Genomic DNA, 15,470 nt, shown 5'->3' on the forward strand with positions numbered 1-15,470 from the left:
TGTAAAACCAAAATAGAAAATAATCAAAAGTCCTCTTGTTTGCTGTGGGATAAGATGTTTTAGTGTGCGGGGAGAGCTGATAGACTGTTACCCACTTGAAACTGGCGCAATAAAAATCCCCAGTGTTTAGTGGTTTCTGCCCCAAAGGGGGGCAGAAATAGCCTGAAATCAAATTGACCCCCCCCCCCACAGGGGAGCGACCCTTGCCTAAGGGGTCGCGCCCCATCTGTGAAACACTTTTAAAAAAAATCCCTGGTGCCTAGATGTTTCAGCCTAATTAAAATAGGCCGATCTGCCCCCAAAGGGGTAGAAATGGCCTAAAATAAATTTTCCCCCCAGGAGAGCAACCCTTGTCTAAGGGGTCACTCCTCTTTAGAGAAATTGTCAAAAAAAAATCCCTGGTGTCTAGTGGCTTCTGCCCCCTTAGGGACAGATTGGCCTAATCAAAATAGGCCCATCTGCCCCCAAGTGGGGCAGAAATGGCCTAAAAATAATTTGTCCCCAGGGAAGCAACCTTTGCCTAAGGGGTCACTTCCCTCCTATAAAAAAAAAAAGAAAAATAAACAATCCCTGGTGTCTAATGGTTTCTGCCCCTGCCCCCGAGGGCAGATCGGCCTAATTACAGGGGCCGCTCCCCTTATTCATTAATAAAAAAAAAACCTCCCTGGTGTCTAGTGGGCATTTCTGCAGCCCAATCGCTTCACGATCAGGCTGTAGAAATGCTTACAGAGACATGAAAGGAAAGAACAGGCCTTTCCTTTCCTTTCATGCCTCTGCCTGCCCCCACCTCCCAGTCAAAAAAGCATTTCTCTTCCGAATCGCACTGGACACTAAGCTTCCAGTATGATGGGAGGTGACCTCTGATGAGGTCACGCGCTGATGTCATCAGACATCACTTGGGGGGGGGTGGAAGGGTAGGCAATTCCCCATCCATCCTTGTCCTTAGGCTAGCGCTTCCCCCATGAGCCGTGTTCAGGACGAGCTTGTCTTGTCCTCTGCACACGGTGACTGTGGCCGAGGACGAGACCAGCTCGTACCAGGCACCCGAGGGGTTAAGGGAAACATAAAACACTGTTATAAACTCCAAAAGAATATTATAAATTAGCAGTAACACATATGCACATTATTACTAGAATTCAAAGCAGATGATGGTGACATCAGTAAATCGTCACAATACGGTTTTCACAATCAATTTTAGATTTCAGGTTCAGAGCTAGGCCATTCCTATCACTACCACCAATTTAGACTTGCATGTATGGGAACGGACACATGCGGGCAAAAGCAAAAATCAAAGACAGACAAAATTAATTTTTTTAAAATCATTTAACTAGGGCAACTCACTATAAACATATTGTATGCTGGTGTAATTATCTAACTGAAAAGGAAGGAAGAAACCACATTGAGTTATACCTCTCCTCATGGGACAGCAGATAGTAACGTTTCATCAGGCAGGAAGATCCCCTTCTTCCAGCGTCAGGACAGTGCGGAACACAGGCTGAACATAGGACCAATCAGCAGTTCAGAATTAGTTGGGCATATTAGTACTGAACACCATAACAGAATGGGGCCGTTAGACCTGGCATTCCTTTGCGTGGTCTCCCCTAACCTTTTGCCTCTACTTCCCAGGTTGTTGCTGTGTGCAGTACTCAGTTTTTGCTGTTTTGGTAACTCTGGGCACTTTACCAGTGCTAAAGTGCAAGTGCTCCCTGTGTAAATGTATGTGTGATTGGCTTTTCCATGACTGGCATATTTGATTTACTAGTAAGTCCCTAGTAAAATGCACTAGAGGTGCCCAGGGCCTGTAAATCAAATGCGCTAGTGGGCCGGGAGCACTGATTGTGCCCCCACATGAGTAGCCCTGTAAACATGGCTCAGACCTGCCACTGCAGTGTCTGTATGTGCAGTTTTTAAATTGTCAAATCGACTTGGCAAGTGTACCCACTTGCCAGGCCCACACCTTCCCTTTTTATACATGTAAGGCAACCCTAAGGTAGGCTCTAGGTAGCCCTACAGGCAGGGTGCAGTGTATGTTAAAGGTAGGACATGTACTGATGTGTTTTACATGGCCCAACAATGAAATACTGCCAAATTCAGTTTTCACTGTTGCAAGGCCTATCTCTCTCATAGGTTAACATGGGGGCTGCCTTTAAATATCCTTAAAGTGCAGTTTCACTTTAAGAGCGGATGGAAATGTGTAGTTTGGGGTCTCTGAACTCACAATGTAAGAATACATCTTTTAGTGAAGGTGGTTTTAGATTGTTAGTTTGAAAATGCCACTTTTAGAAAGTGGGCATTTTCTTGCTTAAACCATTCTGTGCCTCAGCCTGTTTGTGGATTCCTTGTCTGAGTCAGACTGACAGTTGGGCATCTCCACTAGACAGTGACACAAAGGGTGCTGGGGTGTAACCTGCTTATCCTGATGGGCCATCTAGGCTAGACTGGAGGGAGGAGTGGTCACTTACACCTGAAGGGGCTATGTCTGCCCTAACACAAACCAGTCTCCATCCCCCTGATATGCGTCTGGAGCCAGGCCTGGTCAAGGCAGGATCCTGTAAACAACAGAGACTTTTCTTTGAAGTTGGGCTACTTCAAAGGCAGAAAGGGGTATAGGTATTGGACCCAAAAGCCCAGACTTTAGATTACTTCAAGGATTAAAGAGGAACCTCTGCCAGGAGAGGACCTGGGGAGAAGTGCTGCCCTTGCCTGTGACTGTACTTTGTTGGGCTATTCTGCAGTTGCTGCTTCTGCTTGTGAAAGGGGACAAATACTGAACTTTGTCATGCATTCCTGCTTGAGAGGTATCTCAAAGGGCTTTGACTGAGCTTGCCTCCTGTTTTTGAAGCCTCAGGGACAGCAAAGGCTTCATCAACCAGTCTCTGAGTCTTTATGCTGTGGACTCTAGCTTGCCAGAGGGTGCCATTCCAGTTCATGGGCCCCTGGAAGTGAATTTCTGGTGAAAATACTGTGAAACGATGCCAGACGACTCTGTGTGACTTCGCTAAGGATGCTGCTGCACAAAGCCTGAAACTCCTCCTACACATGGATCCATCGACCTCACCGAAGCACGACATCCTCACCGTCAACGTAGGCCCAACGTCACTGCAGCTGCTGATGTCCGCATAAACTGGTGAGTGGGAGTGTCATACACCCAACGTTCATAACACCCAACGCGTCACAGCCTTTGACCCTATGACGTGATCTCGACACTGTAAGGTTGCCCTCCGCCAGATGTCAACTTTGACGGAGGTGTCAGGGGACCGACTCCTCGCAACCGACGCCACCTCACCTCCACCGCTCTGCAGCAAGGACCCGATGCCTCTTTGTGATGCCTCCGCTCCTTCACCCCGCAGCACCGGAACTGACACCGCATCAGATCCAGCAACGCCTCGCACCCAGACTCTGTGCACTGGCCTGTTTTCCAAACATTTTGCTAAGGTACTGTACCTGAGGGTCCGTGTGACTCCGTAAATGGCACCAGTGGTGTCACATTGTAGGAAACGATTCTGTCCTGATGCCGCTTTAACATCAGATTGCAGCACTTGTGCCTCTAGGCACTATTTTTGTGTTTTTAATTGCTAAAATCAGCTTTTTACCTGGGTATGGTGGATTTTTATCGTATTTGGTCTTGTTTTATTTAGATAAATATTTACTTTTTTTCTAAACCTGTGTGGTGTCCATTTTGTAGTGTTTCACTGTATTACTGTGTGTGTGATGGTACAAATACAATACACCTTGCCTCCGGGTTAAGCCTTTCTGCTCATGTCAAGCTACCAAGGGGGTGAGCAGGAGTTAATCAGATGTGTTTCTTCTTTACTGTAACTAGAGTGAGGGTCCTTGCTTGGGCAATGGGCAGCCTGGGGCAAATAAGACTAAGATGAGAAAAGTCGTCGGGGGACTTAAAGAAACAGAGTGTGACAACAGACTTAAGACAAAAGTAGATGGATTCCAACAGAGTTCTGGACAACTTCGAGGCAGGAGAAGGCTAACTTCAAGTTTCAAGTCTCTCACTAATTAAAATGTCCACAATACTCTCTATTGGTCCTTGAGGTGGGCGCACTCCAAACATCAGATTCAGGGTCCAATGGTTGTCGATGGCACGATCAAATTTGCAACTATTCCAAATGTTCACAACTAAAATGCAATTTAATTTGAATGATTTAACACTGATCAGACAAAATATTACGTTCTCTAGTTATTTGTTACTTGAGAGTTTTCACTCACAAAACTAAACCTGTTTCACATAAAAATCTTGAGGTTCCTGTCTTGTTCAACATCTTGAAAAAATAATGAAATAAATCTGAAACAGGTTTCTTGCCTTCAATACATGTTATTTTTTCTGTTAGGCTTTTAATTATAGGTTTAGCCACCATATCCTACCTTCTGTGACACTAATATCTTAATAAAGTTTGATCTCTCGCAGTGTGCACATAATAAATGGTAGCAGGTCCACAAAAACCCTTCGAATAGTTTTCAAATTAACCAAGTGGAACGAGTAGCAAGCGTCCTCTCTTCATAGTCGTACAGCAGACATCACTGCAGACCCAAGTTGAGAACCTGTTGTGCAATCAGTGAGCAGTCAACAACAGGCAGAAACACCAGTTGTCTAAAGGTCTGTTCAGTGTCTTGTCTTCTACAGTCTTGAGCGAGGTCTTTTAAGTCATACGTCAGCCAGGCCAGTGAGGACAGCTATACGTGTTCTTTCTCCACCAAGAAAAACAGAGAATGGTGTTTTTTAGTCAGTCTTTCTTTGTCACTTTTCCATGATTTATAAAAAGCACATGGGAATTGGAATGGGTTCTTGAAGTGAACAGACTAGTATACCATAAGCACATATGCCTAAATCAACATCAAGTCTCTCTTGTGTCCCTCCAGTCTAAGAGTTGTGATCTGTTTAGTGCTCCTACTGAGAAAGTACCAAAGAGACCTTTAAGAAAAACATGAAATGATGAAACGCTTCTCGCAGCAGGCCCGAAATCTGCTGCCATTTGTAAATTATACAAATGGTAACCAATCGATTACCCATTCACAATAAATATATGTCTTGCACTTCTCCTAAGGAGAAGGTGGGGTGATCAGGGCACTTTGATGTGGAGAGCCCTGGCAGAGGAGTCCTGAAAAGGACGGAGTGCGCATTCCAGTTCTGGAGTTATTTATTAGATAGTGCGCACTCTAGTTCACACTTATGTTACAGTTATAGAAAGATCCAGGAAGCATTCATATCAAGGGTCCCCAACATACAACTCTTTACTTGCCTATTGCTCGTTTCCGGGCTGTAATTAGCTTCAGGTGTGCTACACAGCCCAGAACATCATTAAAAGGAAAAAGAGTAGAACATTGTTTCGTCCTCCTTTCAATTGCAAAAACTGGGAAGCCACACTGGAAGCCACTATTAACCTCTTCTCACTTTATTTGGACACCCAGACTGCGCACTCTAGGAAGTATATTTAAATAGCCGATGTTGTAATTCTTGAGGTAAAAGCAAATGTCAGCCAAGTGACTATGGACGATGCTGACTGGTAATCAGGCGTATTAGACTTCATTCAATAAGAAATTCAACTACAGAATATCGTGGGGCCAAAATATCCTGTCAAAAATATCGAGGACTAAAATATCATGAAGGTAAGTTTATACAGGTAAGCATAGGAGTACTACACTTAACACCACCTATATGTACCTCGTCGATATATATATCTGCAAGGTACATAGATATATATATATATATATATATATATATATATATATATATATATATATATATATATATATATACATATATTCCTCTAGATATTATTCACAGGGTGTCTGTATGTTTGATTTCAATATTGCATATCACACAAAAAAATGCAACGATTACAACAAATAATAGATACTGTCTCTATGCATGAAGGTCCCTGTATATTTGTTTACTGTCAAACACATTACACAACATCATACAGGCATTACCAAAAAGAACACAACCACCTAAAACAATCTTGTTTCCATAGGATTCTGTAGATAATTGCTCTATTTTTGTCTTCACCCTGCCCAAGATGGACAAAGTCTGGTTGACACCTGCCTTTATTTTCAAAGTTTTCAAATATTCAATGATATACAATGATTGCGCCCTGACAACATAAACTGCAATTGATTGTTTTTTTTCCCTTTCTTATTTTTCATACCCTTACTTATTCATTCTCTGTCGTTTTCAGTTTGCTGAGGACTCCCTGGTCCCAGAGCTTAGAGTATGGCCTTTAATGCAGTTACATGATAGAATATCAAGGACGAAATGTCTGTGGTGTCAAAATATTGTGGGCCAAAATATGTCCCTCAGTCTCCCGGTAAAAATGATACCTCACTTTTGTAGGTGGGCCAAGTGTCTGTGACAGGGAAGAGCTGAAAAAAAATGTTGAATTTGAGGGGGAACCAAAGCGGGGCCAAAATGGCAGTTTGAAAAAAAACATTTTTAGGCTGACAAGTGGGGCAGAATTTTTATCGGTATAGATGAGACAATGCTGGGTGGTAGGAATTTTGTGGATTCCGGCAGATTCCAGAAGGTTCTATCACAAAAATGTGGGAAAAATTTGAGATTTCCAGCAAAGTTGAAGGTTTGCAGGGCATTGTGGATAAAAAATGGTGTGGGGTTTATTTGAAGCACACCACCCTGGAATCACCCAGATGTTTAGTTTTCAGATGTGTCTAGGTCTTGTGGATTTTTCTACATGGCAGCGACCCAAAGTCCAAAAAGTGCAGCCCAACCATTCCAAGGCGGACGATTTTGAGAGTTAGCCAAGCTCTCATGGCCCAAATGTAAAACCAAAACCCAAAATAATCAAATGTCCTCTTGCTTGCCGTGGGATAAGATGTTTTAGTGTGCGGGGGAAGAGCTGAAAGACTGTTACCCCTTTCAGTTGGGTTGGGAGCAAAACTAGGCCCATACTGGTTGGTAGCCACCACCCACTATTTTTTGTTTTTTTAATTCCTTGGCATCTAGCAGACTTTCTGCCCCCGCCCCCGGGGTGTGGATCGGGGGTAATTGCCCCATCTGCCCACTGGTGGACAGAACAACTTTGGTCCCATTTATTTGGGGGGTGGGTATGGCTACACTCCCACCCTCTTAATTTGAAAAACAAAAATCTTCCCTGGTCTCTGGTGGGCTTTCTGCCCCCTTTGGGCCTTCCAAAAATAGGTCGATCTGCCCCCAAGGGGGTCAGATATGGCCAACAGTAATGTGCCCCAATGGGGAGCTACCCTTGCAAAAGGGGCTGGCCCCCCAAACAAAACACACACATACACACACACCAATCCCTGGTGCCTAAGTGGTTTTTGCACCCCAGGGGGCAGATTGGTCGAATGGAAATAGGCAGAAATGTCCTAAAATAAATTTGCCCCTCCCAGGGGAGCGACCCTTGCCTAAGGGGTCACCCCTTGCATGAAATCGGCAAAAAAAAAATCTCCGGGGCCTAATAGTGTCTGCCCCCCTTGGGGGCAGATCGGCCTAATAAAAAGAGGCCGATCTGCCCCCATCGGGGGCAGAAATGGCCTAAAATAAATTTGCCCCCAAGGCAAACGACCCTTGCCTAAGTGTATTTTTGTGACATGTTTTCTATGCCTATTTCAGGGGTAACGTCTCAACACGAAAAGCTGTTTCACTCCCTTATTTATACTTTTTTAGCGCCGCATTTGCGCCGCTTTTTGACGCAAAAGCGGCGCAAACTTACAAAATCCAATTGTATTTTGTAAGTTTGCGCCGCTTTTGCGTCAAAAAGCGGCGCAAATGCGGCGCTAAAAGAGTATAAATACGGGCATAAGAGTCAAAGGCAAAGTTGGTCATGTTTACAATAGCTTTCTCTAATCTTCTCTAGTAGGAGAGTGGCCTAAAGGGCAAGCGTCCCGATGCCCAGAGACCACACATCTGCACTCAGGTAGTGTGAATCTAAGTGATCCATTGTTCTTTTGGCATGATTTATGAAAAGTTAGTGTCACCTTTCTGTCAGTTTTTGATGCAAAGCAGCACAAACGTACAAAATATAATTATATTTTGTACTTTTGTGCCGCTTTTGCGTCACAAAATGAGGCAAAGGCGGCGCTAACGTTTCATAAATCAGGCTCTTTTTGTGCTCACAGAACTGAGTAAGGGCAAGACACATTGGGAGCTGGAGGTGTGTCAAGAAATGCTCAACGTGTCACGCAGGGATAATGAGTGCACATGTAGTGAATGATGACCATCTCACCTGAGGTGAACTGCCCACACTAGTGTCTTGATCTCCAAAAGGCAGCAATTTTATCTGAGACAAGAAGCAAACACTGCCACATCTGAAAGCAGCCACTTTGCTTAAAATTGTACTTCCTTCTATATTGCTGGGTTGTCTCTGTGCATAATGGTTTTATATGTGTTTGTGGCATTGTGTGGGACTTTGTGTATGGGGAACATCTGTAAGTGCAAGGTAACTGCTGAGTGAGGAGTGTGTGTATCTGTCAAGGCTGCTGTGTGTTTGTGATGGTGGTAGTGTGATAGTTTTTGCTTGAAGAGGTTTGTCCTCAATGGTAAAAAATGTTCACTTCGTTATTGTACTAACCTTAAACTTGCATATATTGTCATTAATGTATTTCTAGTCTGATTAGGGATGTTTTCAGATTACTTATAAATATCATATGTTCATAGCTGCTAACCGTGTTTCATAAAGCCATTTATCTACAGTCTGCCTGAAATGCTATTTCAAATCCAGCTTTTCAAAACCCCTGTGCATAATCGTTCTTGATGTTATACTTATTTTTACTTCTTTATACAATAACTGTTAAAATCGTCTCAGACTGTGAAAAGATATAATTTTCCCTTTAATTAAAGGTTTGCAACGAGCCCATCAGAGATTCGAAATACTGTCTGGGCGAAGTAATTTGAAAAATATCATAGTAATAATAAACAATATTAAAAACATTTCAACAATGTAGCGGCAATATATATCTGTTAATAGAAGAAAGTGCATTTCTTTTTACCATGCCACAGGAATTCCTTTGGCCATACATGAAATATGTTATGTGTCTCATGAGGGGTGGGGCAGGAATGTAGCATGTGGAGCAGATCGTGGGAGACAAAAACCCTTACACCGATCCTGAAAATTACAGATAGCAATATAAAAACTAATATTTACTGAAAGTACCATGAGAGAAAAGTCAAAAACAGAAAGAACTCCAAAAAATCACTTTCTATCTTTCTGAACGCCGACTGACCGAGTCACATTTTTTGCATGTTAGAAACTTGAAACTTAAATGGAGTACTTCAATGCAGAGTGTAACATTGATACAGCCCAAACGACCTGTGCTGTGATTGTAATTTAGAAAAACACAAATAAAAGGTGATGTGTGGGATGCCTAAATTAATTTCAGCCACTAGAAATTACCCTGGTCCACATTTTACCCAGTTGTTTTGCTGCTCACTGTGCCTCCCCAGACAGGGACCAACCGTAAGCAAATCAGACTTGTTTCCTCCAGAAGGAACCATCCAATATGAAGTGACAGAACCTTTCCCCCATAGTGGGAACAAAAGCAGCCGAGAAGGGTTTCAAACTTTTGTCCCCTATCATTGACGTGCAGCTTTTGTCATGTGGGACTGTTATTTAGCAAGACAAATTCAATTTGAATTAAAGGGGAACAAAATTCTAAAAATATGCTCAACTCAAGTTATCTACAAACAAACTATCAAGATACAGAACTACTAACAGTAGACCTGAAATAATGTGTGACCTAGTCCTAATGAAGGGTAAACTTAGTCTACAAATTGTGATATACATAGATGTGAATTTTTCTGAATGGACATATTGTAAGTGGGTTGAGGGATTGTGTGTCTAGCAGTACCTCATCATATACTAACAAATTTGGGCCAGAGAAAGACTTCCATGTCACTGCATCCAGTCACAGAATTAGGGACTATGAAAGTTTATGGCATATAATGGCAACAGGAAGGAAGAGAATAAAAGATCTATGTCCAGGGTTTGTGCTAAGCATTGGTTTAATCCTAGCGAATGGTTTAGTTCAGTCTAAGATACTCACAAAAATTACAAGAGGGCAACCATTTGAACAAGAATCTCAGAAGGTCAGGCAGTGAGCTAAGGAACCCCTCCTTCAAGAAGGGCCAAAACATGGTTGGCAGGGACTGGGCATGTTACTGTTGAAGACAAAAGTGTATAGTGGAAGTAAAAGCTACTGATTCTCATTAAATTCTTGCTAACTCAGCTAAGGGCAGAAAGATGCACCAGGCACATTAGGCACAGACTGTATATTTAGATTATCAAATAGAAGCAAAGAATAGCAAAAAGTTGACTTTTGTACACATTTTACTAATAAGAACATTTTGTTGCAATAGGATATCTGTGAGGGAAACAGCCTTAACAACGCGGCTCGAGTCACGTTGTGCCTTTACAATGCGGCCTGAACCATGAATGCATCTTTACAACGCATTCCTTTACCACTCAAGTCATTACAACGACTTGCCTTACGGAAAGTGACTGATGTTGAACTTTAAGTCCAACACTTTCCCTACTGTGGCGCTGACTGGAGATGGAATAGTAAACTATACTATTCCAAAGTCCAGCGCTTTCCCCAAGGTAAGTCGCTGTAATGACTTGCGTGGTAAAAGAATGCGTTGCAGAGACGCATTTGTGGTTTCGGCCGCGTTCTTAAGGCAGGCGTGCTAAAGACCTGCATTGTTCTGACACACAACCTATCCGTGAATAACTCTGAATATGGTACTTAAGCCACCGCTTTTCAAAGTTTGTCATATTTCTGTAATTGTATTATCGCCTCATGACAATTTCTAACACCAGAAATTTAGTAACCAAAGCTAGTTTTTTCTTCCTCAGAGGGGAAAAAGCATTTAAAACAATTCAGGGGCATATTTATACTCCGTTTGCGCCAAATTAGCGTCGTTTTTTTCGACGCAAATTCGGCGCAAAACTAACGCCATATTTATACTTTGGCGTTAGACGCGTCTAGCGCCAAAATATGAGGAAAGAGCGTCATTTTTTTGCGTGAACGCCTTCCTTGCGTTAATGAGATGCAAGGTAGGCGTTCCCGTCCAAAAAAATGACTGTGACACAAATGCGTCGTATTTATACTCCCGGGCAAAAATCACGCCCAGGAGTGGGCGGGGCAAAAAACCCCGCATTTGCGCCTCTTTTTAACGCCTGGGTCAGGGCAGGCGTTAAAGGACCTGTGGGCTCAAAATGAGCCCACAGCTGCCCTCCCATGCCCCCAGGGACCCCCCTGCCACCCTTGCCCACCCCAGGAGGACACCCAGGGATGGAGGGACCCATCCCAGGGACATTCAGGTAAGTTCAGGTAAGTATAATTTTTTTTTTTTTTTTTATTTTTTTTTGGCATAGGGGGGCCTGATTTGTGCCCCCCTACATGCCTCAATGCCCAATGACCATGCCCAGGGGACATAAGTCCCCTGGGCATGGCCATTGGGCAAGGGGGCATGACTCCTGTCTTTACTAAGACAGGAGTCATGTAAATGGCGTCTGGGCGTCGTTAAAAATGGCGCAAATCGGGTGGAGGCGATTTTTTTGCGTCAACCTGACTTGCACCATTTTAAGACGCCCTAACGCCATTTTCCCCAACGCCGGCGCTGCCTGGTGTACGTGTTTTTTTTCCACGCACACCAGGCAGCGCCGGTCTGCTAGCGCCGGCTAACGCCATTCAATAAATACGGCGCCCGCATGGCGCTTCAGAATGGCGTTAGACGGCGCTAAACTTTTTGACGCTAAACTGCGTTAGCGCAGTTTAGCGTCAAAAAGTATATATACGGGCCTCAATGTCTGCATATAGCAAAACATTGTGCTCCTCCAAGTATCAAGTTCATGGCGAGGATCTTCTTTATACAGTAAAGCAATTGCTTACTTATAAGGGCATGGGAATTAAGCTGCACCTCCTTGCCACCATGGGCTTTTATCCTGGCTGACAAATAAGATTATACTGGTTTCCCATGTTACCCACATTTATGAGTGAAGAAATTATTTAAGCACTGCTTGGCGTGCCTGCTAGAGTCAGGGTATGGGGTTTGAACACAACTTATGGCCTTATTTAGAGGCTGATGATAAAAGAATATATACCAAAATGTGGTGGCTGCCACATCCACCAACCTCCCATATCTCTTGCCTTATTCAGAGTTTGGGTGACCACTAAGGGCCTGATTTAAAAGTCTGACAAACGAGAAACTCCGTCAAAAACACTGGTGAGTATATCTTCCACCGTAGTGCAAGTACAATAGGATATAATGCATATGTAATAGGGCGACCGGGATATCCATCACCTTTATAACTGAGTATCCGATCTGAAAAACTCTGAATCAAGCCCCTAGTGTCCAACGGAGAAGACTCAGCTGGCTACGCCATTGAAAACTCTTTGTTGGCAGGCCTTTTGCAAAAAGTATGTAACTGTGAGTAAGAGTAACTGTGAGTGACTAATCATCCTCCTATGCAATTGGTGTGTCGTGCATATGAGATGGTACCCAGCTCAGTGTGGTGGGCTGCAGGTGTTGCAGACTGAAAGAGCATTCCAAAGATAAAGTGAACCAGATGGATTCTTAGAGGTTTGTTTAGCATTTTATCTTAGAGGGTAGCTAAAGTGTTATGCTTGTTGAAGGCATATGTCGTTGCATGTACATAAAAAGTATTTTGAATTTGTATTTTGTATTTGCATTTATAGAGCGCATTCCGGCCTTAGCATTGAAGTGCTGAGGAGTGAGTGAAGCAGGAGGTTGCCCTAAAGAGACCCAAAGATCAATGGGCCAGGCCAAAAAAGCCCGCCCTAATTAGAAAAAGACATGTTTTGAACATGTTCCGAAAAGGCAGGTGTGTGTCTTCCTTCCTAATGGGCATCGGAAGAGTGTTCCAAAGTTTTGCAGCCACCACCGAAAAGGCTCTGTCCCCCATCTGGCCTTTTGACAGCGGGGCACAGAAGTTAAATTGAGAGCCGAAGGTCTGAGAGGACGGCAAGGTGCATCTTGCGGCAAAGATGAACAAAGTTATTTGCAGCCTTCCAAGTGAAGAGCCTTGTGTGTGAGGCAAAGTGTCTTAAAAATAATGTGCTATTCCACCGATAACCAGCGCAGCTGCTACTGGCAGACGCTGAGTGCAGGAGATTCAAAACAAGACGAGCCGTAGCATTCTGAATCAGCTGTAACCTATAAAGGGAACCCTTGCTGATATTTAACATCAGTGCATTGCAGTAGTCCAGTTTAGAGATGACTGAGGCCAAAATCACTGTAATTCTGAATTCCTTCTGAAGAAAAGGAAAGAGTTTCTTGAGCATTTTCAAAGTCCAGTAACAAATTTCAACGGCGTGATTCACCTGTTGCTCGAAAGATAGAGTATTTTCAAATATGATTCCGAGGTTTCTGGCCGTTGGACTCGGAACTAGACGCTCATTACAGGACAGCGGGCACCAGCGGGGGTTCCATAAGTCACTGTCTAAGCCAAAGAAAATAATTTCTGTCGATTCTCTGTTCATTTTGAGCCAATTGTGGCTCATCCACTTGTTGATCTCGCTCATGCCATTGTGGAATCTGTCTGCCACCTCCTCCCAATTCCTGTTGACAGGGATGTTCAGCTGAGTATCATCAGCATAGGAGACCACTTGAAAACAGAAGGAGTGGACCAGTATGGCCAACGGGGCAACATATAGGCAACATATAGGTTGAACAGAGTAGGGCTGAGAGAAGACTCCTGTGGGACCCCACAGGGGAGTTGAAACGGGGTAGCCCTGCAGTCGCCACAGCTTACCGTGATGGTCCTATCCAACAAAAAGTATTCTAGGATGTCTAGGGCCTTCTCTCTAACTCTGGCTTGGTAAAGGCGTTGGGTCATTAATTGTGAGGAGATGGTATCAAATGCTGCTGAAAGATCCAGCAGAACAAGAATGGTGCCCTCCCCCTAATCTACTCGTCTCTGGATAATGTCAACTGTCGAAACAAGAGCCTATTCCGTGCTATGTGCTTTATGGACCCCGTGATGGGAAGGGTGAAGGCCAACACTGGCCTGTAAAAAGCAAGCCAATTCAATATTTAGATTTTTCTCCAAGATTTTGCCCATGATGGAGAGTAAAGAGATTTTTCAAATCATTTGGTGCGCTGCCCAGTTTCTTTATAAGTGGAATCACAGTGGACTCCTTCCAGGAGAAAGGAAAGCACCCATCCTTCCTCATGTCATGGTAAACCGGTTCTAGCGCAGCCGAAACTAGGTCCGGGACTATCTTCAGTATCTTAGGAGGGCAAGGGTCATTAGGAGACCCTGACTTAACCCCGCACAACAGTTGTTTAATTCTGTTAGCCTGTAAAGGTTGGAAGCTGGTGAGCTTAGGTCCATTATCTTTGGCCAAAGCTCCCCCCGAAGCCCCAACACTCAGATCCACTGGAGGCTGCACGTAGTTTGCGTGGATCTGGAGTATTTTATTTTTAAAAAAATCAGCAACCCTTTGGCAGAAAGCAGATGAATTCTCCAATACTGGGGATGAGGAAGGGGAGGTCAAGGAGCAGACCACCTTAAAAAGTTCCCTGGGTACATTGTCCGCTTCCTTAATTTTGCGGGAGAAATAGTCCGATTTAGGTTTTTTGATTGCTAATTTGTAGTCTTATAGAATGACCTAAGCTTGGCTCTCTCCGCATCATTCTGGTGAAACTTCCATCTACGTTCCTGCCATCTCAAAAGTCTCTGTAGCTCTTTGAGTTTCTCTAAGTACCAAGGAGAAGATAAATTCCTCACTGGCTTTGGACTTGATTTGACAAGAGGGACGAGTGAATCAATGGCCACTCTGAGCCCATACTCGAAGCGCTCCCGTGTGGAAATGCTCTGTTCCCTGGCCTGATCCCAGTCCAACTTAAGGGCCCTAGCCAAGCTCTGCTCCTCCACCCTGTGCCATTACCTGGATGGCCTGTGGGCACGGGGACATTGGTGGAGACTATTGTACTTGCTACCTTGAAGGTAAGCAAGTGATGATCCGTCCAATCCAGAGCAGTGTTCTGCAATCGGGTGCAATTATCGTGACGGATAAAGATGCTTTCCAGTGCATGTCCTGCACGATGGGTGGCAGACGAGCCTGTAAGGTCCCAATCAAGGCTTAACTTAAGGTCCAGAAACGCGTCCTTGTCTGTATCATGTTTATCTTCAAGATGTATATTGAAGTCTCCCAACACTATGGCCTTGGCGCCATAGTAATCCGTTCAGTATTGGCAGGCCAGAGAGAAACAAAAGCGTTCTTAGGGCCTGGGGATGATAAATTAGATGGCCCTTGAAGAGTATAGAGTACTAAAGGTGTAACTTGAAGTAGGCCCCTTCACAAATATCGGGGCCAACATTAATAGATTCAAGTGTGCAATTTAAATTGCACCTAAAAATTGCCGCCAGACCACCTCCCCTCTTGCCGGTGCTGTTGAGTCTAGAAAACACATAGCCAAGTGGGGAAGCTGCCAAAAAGTCTGGATTAGAGTCTTCTCTGGC

The sequence above is a fragment of the Pleurodeles waltl genome, chromosome 2_2 (assembly GCF_031143425.1).
Source record: "Pleurodeles waltl isolate 20211129_DDA chromosome 2_2, aPleWal1.hap1.20221129, whole genome shotgun sequence".
Classification (NCBI taxonomy): Eukaryota; Metazoa; Chordata; class Amphibia; order Caudata; family Salamandridae; genus Pleurodeles; species Pleurodeles waltl.